The sequence below is a fragment of the Cryptomeria japonica genome, chromosome 7 (assembly GCF_030272615.1).
Source record: "Cryptomeria japonica chromosome 7, Sugi_1.0, whole genome shotgun sequence".
In the NCBI taxonomy this organism is placed as follows: domain Eukaryota; kingdom Viridiplantae; phylum Streptophyta; class Pinopsida; order Cupressales; family Cupressaceae; genus Cryptomeria; species Cryptomeria japonica.
The window spans coordinates 186,203,894-186,210,133 of NC_081411.1; positions in this window are offsets into that span (position 1 = coordinate 186,203,894).

Genomic DNA, 6,240 nt, shown 5'->3' on the forward strand with positions numbered 1-6,240 from the left:
TTGGCTCACAAGATAGGGTTCATTATTACAAACATATAATGCATGATTGAAAACCTATATAAAACATCCTAAAGACATTGTTAATGCCTTATCGTCCCTTCTCAGAGTCTAACTTTTCATCTTGAATGGTTTGATGAGGTGCTCTTGCACCAATATCTATCTACATTGGAATTTATAGAACATAAGAAAATATGTATTGATAAGATCCTATCTTATAGCTAGAAAGAAGTTGCAATAATAGTAGTTTGATGAGTTGTATAAGAAACATAAAATGCACAAAGATAGAAGTTTATTTTTATTTGAGATATCATAATTATGTGTTATTGAATATGTGGCTAGAACTATCCATACCACTCATCTTGAGGCAATCATATATTCGTGATAGAATAATAATAAATATGTTATGTAACCACTAGATATAACTCAGCCAAAGAGTTCAAATCAAATAAATAAGAAGAATTCAAAACAAAAGTAGGACTAGGTATAATATTAAAACATTTAGTTTTCCATAGATTCTAGCAATCATTGTTAAGCCCTACACAGAATGGAAAAGCTACTATTCCAATGGTGAGTGCTTGAAGAAAAATGCTAACAATGATCCAAGATTGGAAAACAATATCCTCAAATAATTGAACCTATTGAGGTTCTTCTTATTCATTACATTCCAAAACATGAATGTAGATGCAAATTGTTGTCACACAAAAGTTTCTTTAACCTTTTACTGTAAGATAGATGCATAACATTTACAACTAGATGGGAAGCCATGCTTTATTGATGGTTTTGAACTCTTCATTGGTGTAGTCATAGATGTTTGTGTTTATTTCTTTGATATTGGCATGAACATTTTTGTTCTCAAAAACCTTGGCATAATTAGTTGTGGTAAATTTGGATCAGTTGTAAAGATATGAATATATTAGTGTTTTGGTTGATTAAAAATATGATTGATGAGGTTACATAAACAATGATCATGTAAAATAAAAGTACAATCATCTAAGTACAATGTTAATAATGATAAATCCTACCACTTTGTTATTTGATGCATTTAAATGATAATTAAGTAGCTCCCTTCTCAACTTCTTTATTACTTTTTGCAACTCCACTTCTATAGGAGATCTCTCCAACTCACATTATAGAAGTATGAAAAATTAAACTCTCCTATTTTTCTAAAAGTAAATGCAAGAGAGCCTATTCCCACTTTTTCAAGTTCTATAAGCAATGTTCTACAAATTTCCTCCTACATTGCTGTTATAAACAATTGAACTAATCTTTTAGCATACTTTTTAATATAGAAACTAGAGATTTTTTATTAAAGATATTTTTGGATTTAGTATAAATAGTTGGTATTTGGAAGTTAAAAGTGTTTTGATCATTTAGAATAAGATAACAAGTAACTATAATCACTTCAAATTGGTAGCTATTGGCCAAATACTCCATGACAACTTGAGTTGTAGACTACTCTACATCTTTTTTACACATGTAAGTGTTAGTGGATTCATATCATGAACCATTTATAGTGAAAAAGTATTTGAGATTTGGAAGGTGATCAAATGCTTCGTTGAAACTTTCATATGTTGGAATTGTGAAATGTATCTTTTGTGTGAACTCTTGAAATTTCCATTCATATGATCCATAGTGAACTACAAATATAATAATATATAGTGTTGGTTAAATTTCTGCATAGACTTATTACTACAGAGGATTTAAACTTCATAAAACAAATTTCCAAGTTGCAAGTTTTGTTGTATTATAAGTTAGAGATATAAATATTAGTTCTAAAAATACCTATATCTACTAAATAACAATGAAGATCCCCCTTTATGGTAATTACTTTGGGCATTTATTGTAATTTTTAAATTCCTATTGTATTGATAGTCTGTTGTCAATAGTCCTAATAGAGGGGGAGGCATCATGAACCCTATTAAAAGTCGTTGCTATAGGGCTATCCTCAGGAGTCAATACTCCCCTCACCTCAAAAGGAAAGAAAGATAAAAATAAGGACAAGAGCATGGTCTCATTTCCATTTCACATTTTTTGGTTAAGAAGACCCTACTTCATACATTGAAAATTTGGTTGGTTTCAAATATTCTCTAATGAAATTTGTTGAGCCCTCAAAAGAGGCCCTTAATGTGTCTAGATCAAATAAAATCCTAGAAGTGTAGATCCTAGATGATCTATTGAATTATGCAATGGTAGGTTTGGATCTTTCCCTTATAGGAAAATGCATAGCTTATAGACCTAATGATGACCAAGTTAGGAAATTTTCTAGTAATGTTCTAAAGTTGGAAGGAAATTTCACTATCAATGAAATGACTAATAGACTATTATTATTAGTTTTGTGACTAAAGAGGACCTTATTTTAAATTCCTAACTATGGACCTCTAGGCTTTAGATAAGGGGTTCAATAACTTTATCACCTTATGCAAGTGGGATTTGAGCTTTGACCCCTCTATGGATCTAGGGTATTTTTCTCTAAGCTAGATCTTTCTTTTGGGTTTACCTTTAGAATTTTGGATCCATCAATGTTTTTATGGTATTGCAATCTCTTTTTGTCACCTATTAGTAATGGATAAAGTTACATAATAAAAATATCATTTGAAAATAGCTAGAATATGTGTGAATGTTACTATCAATGTAGTGTTACCCTCTTTCATCAATCTTAAATCTCATTTTGGGTCATGGAGCTAACCTATTGAATATGAAAATTTCATGTCTTTCTATCAATTATACCATAAATATGGTCACCTAATTGATCCCTACAAAGAAAATTTTAAAAATGAAAAGGAAGAAGAAAAAATACATCCAAATTTAAATGAAAAATAAAAGAGAAATAGTGAAACAAAACCCACTATTTTAAAGGGTCATGAGGAAGGAAGAATGCAAAATACTAGTAATGATTTCTCTAATAAAGGAATAGATAAAGCCCCTCATTTCTTAGAGATAAGGGGCTCTTAAGAGTAAAACATAGCTGATAATGATATGGCAATTAATGTACCTAACACAAAAAAGGGAATAGTAGACAATAGTACTAAAACACATAAACCAAAAGGAGAAGACAAAGGAAACTCAAATAAAATGTTACACCAAAACATTCCTATAAAGACTCATCAAAATTAATTTATCACAGACACACCAAGAGTTTAAGACATCTCATCTAAGGTTGAATTTTTCATCAATCTAAACTTTGCTTTTTAAGAATCTACAAACACTAGTATTACTCGGTTTTTGGAGGATGGTGAATTAGAACCAAAAAACACTTGTTGGACTTTGTTTTGTCCCCCTCTCAATTATTAATTTCCCAACCTAAATACTCATAGAATAATGTTCTAAATCATTTGGAAAGGGTTGCTAAATCTCAAGTTAGTAGGGATTTTGAGGATGCGTGATCACTTCTAGGGTTTGGTGCTAAGGTGTTTTCATCCCCCCTCTAAAATATGAAGAATGGACTCAAGTGAATGGTAAACCAAACAAGTAAAGAAAACATAGATTTTGGAGAATAAATCAAGTAAGGAAGACCCTTAGAAAGAGAGACAAGAGATCATGATGCAACTCATGAGGTTGCATCGGGAAGACAATAAACCCTAGAAGATATTTCAAGGTCAAGAAAATAGAAGAAACAAAAACGTTTTGGTAAGGGGTCTACCACTTGCACTATCAACAAAGCTCTTACTATTAATGTCTATTTCTCTTAGTATCTATGAAGATTTTTTATTGGAACATTAGAGGACTTAATAGTCCTTTTAACAACATCTCATCAACAGTTTTATTATGGATCAAAAATTAACTATAATTCTCATCCAAGAAACAAAGATGACAGAGTCTACTTTTGCCTAGATTGTTAAAAATATATGGTATGGTGTTGATTTTTTTGTTACCTCAACTAATGAAGCTTTAAGAGGAATATCAACATTGTGGAATCCCTCTAGATTCAAAGGTGTAAAAAAAACTATCTACAATTATACTCTAGTTGTTTCTTTTAAAGACCTCAACAACTCTATTAAATGGAACTTAGCTTTAAAAGTTATGCTCCTAATTCAAGACTTGCTAGAAAATAAAATTGGGAATGTCTATTGAATTTAATTGATGGTACACCTCAAGATAAATGGATGCTACGCAAGGATTTCGATACCCCTCTATTTCCCTCATAGAAATTAGGAGGTCTGGATATAGACTTTATTGATACTATGGTGGATTTAGTTGACTTCATCTCTAATACTAGCCTAATAAGCATTGATCTTCAAGATTTACAGTTTACTTGGTCCAATAGAAGACAATAAGATAATCATATTCAAGTGAAACTTGAAAAAAATTCAATATACATCCTAGCCACTCTTGCATTGAGTACTATTCCAAGAACTGGTTTGGACCATAATGTCATTTTTTTGAAGTGGAACGATGGATTTCTTAAAGAATATTTCTCTTTTAGATATGAGATAATGTGTTCTCATTTCAAGTTCAAAGATTTGTTAAAACAATGATGGAATGTCTCTTACATTGGTACTCCTATGTTTCGCTTGACTAAAAAACTCAAGAATGATAAGAAAAATGTGAAAAGATGGAATAGGCTATCTTTTGGAATTATTTTCACTAAAAAGAGAATATTTTAAGAATTCTTAAAGACATCTAGGATAATATGGCCTAGTAGGAAACATTGACCCAAAAATTATGATAAAGAGAGAGAGATTTTAGAGCTTAATGGTTAAGACTATCTACATTGGAAGCAGTCCAATAGAAAATAAAAAGTCAAGAATTCAGTGGTTTATAGAAGGATATTTCAATACAAAGTTCTTTCACCGATCCACTATGAAACATAGAAAAATAAACCTTATAAGAAAGCTTGTTTTTTAAAATGGAAATGTCCTAATAAAGGAAGAAGATACAACTCCATTTGTTGACTCATTTTTCAAACAAACTTTAGTAGGCTCTAATATAGATTTTGGTCTTAAAATCCTCTTGAGGTTATTCCTAATGCTCTAAATGACAATGATATCAAGGAACTCTAATAATCTATCATTTTGGAAGAGGTTAGAAAATTAGTCTTCTCATTTGTAGCTTTCAAAGCTCTAGGACTAGATTGTTTTCCTCTAGGTTTCTTTCAATAATTATGGGAGATTATCATTGATGACCTCTTAAATGCTATGAGAGACTTCTTCAAATCTAGGAAGTTGCTAAATAAGTTAAATTGAAGTTTCAGAGTCCTTATTCCTAAAAATATTAAATCTTATTCAATGAAAGACTACAAGACTATTAGTCTATTCAATACCACCTACAAGATCTTAACTAAGGTCTTAGTTAATAGACCAAAGAATTTTTTTCACCACCTCATTTTTTCAAATCGAAAGGGATTTGTAAAAGGGTGACAAGTTCTTGACGTTTCCCTAATAATTCATGAATATATCCACTCTATTGAATGCAAAAAAATCTCAAGTATAGTCTTGAATCTAGATATATTAAAAAAATATGATAGGGTTTCTAGATATATCCACTTTAGCAGCAAGGGCCTTCTCTTCATTTTGAATGGCAGGTTCCGGAGCATCTTCTTTGATAGCTAAAAACACCCACTCCTTTCCATTTCAGGATCCACTAGCTGAATCTTTTGTCGATTCATCATTAGAATAATCAGTCACACCTTCCTCATCAACATTGTTGCATGTTTTGTCTTTGTTCTTCCTGTACTTATGCTTTCTTTGATATTCATGGCTAGGCTTAAAAGATCTTCTATATTTTTCTTCAAATCTTGAATTCCTCTCAAGACATCTAGATGCAAAACAACCTATCTTATTACATGCAAAACATTTGAAAGGTGATTTTCCTTCATACTTACTTCCTACCAAACCTTTAGGTACACATCTAGCAAATAAGGCTTCAAGTTTCTCAAGTCCTTCATCTTCTTTCTTCACATCCTCTAGTTCCTTTGCATATAGTACTTTCCAATCACTCTTCCTAGTTGATGATGTAGATGCCTTGAATGTTGAATCTATCTTTGTAGCTCCTTGAGGACCAAATTCTTCAAGGTCAAAAGCAGACAACTTTCCAACCAGAATATCCCTATTGACGAAAGTGTTAGACATTGTTCTTAGCTCGTTAATTGTAGTAGCCTTCATCTTGTAAGTCAGTGGACAACCTCTCAATACTTTAGAAACAATCTCATCTTTGCTCAGAGATCCACCACAGCATTGAATTCCCAAGACAATTCCATTGGCTCTTTCAATAAAAGCAGTAATTCTTTCATCTTCCTCCATT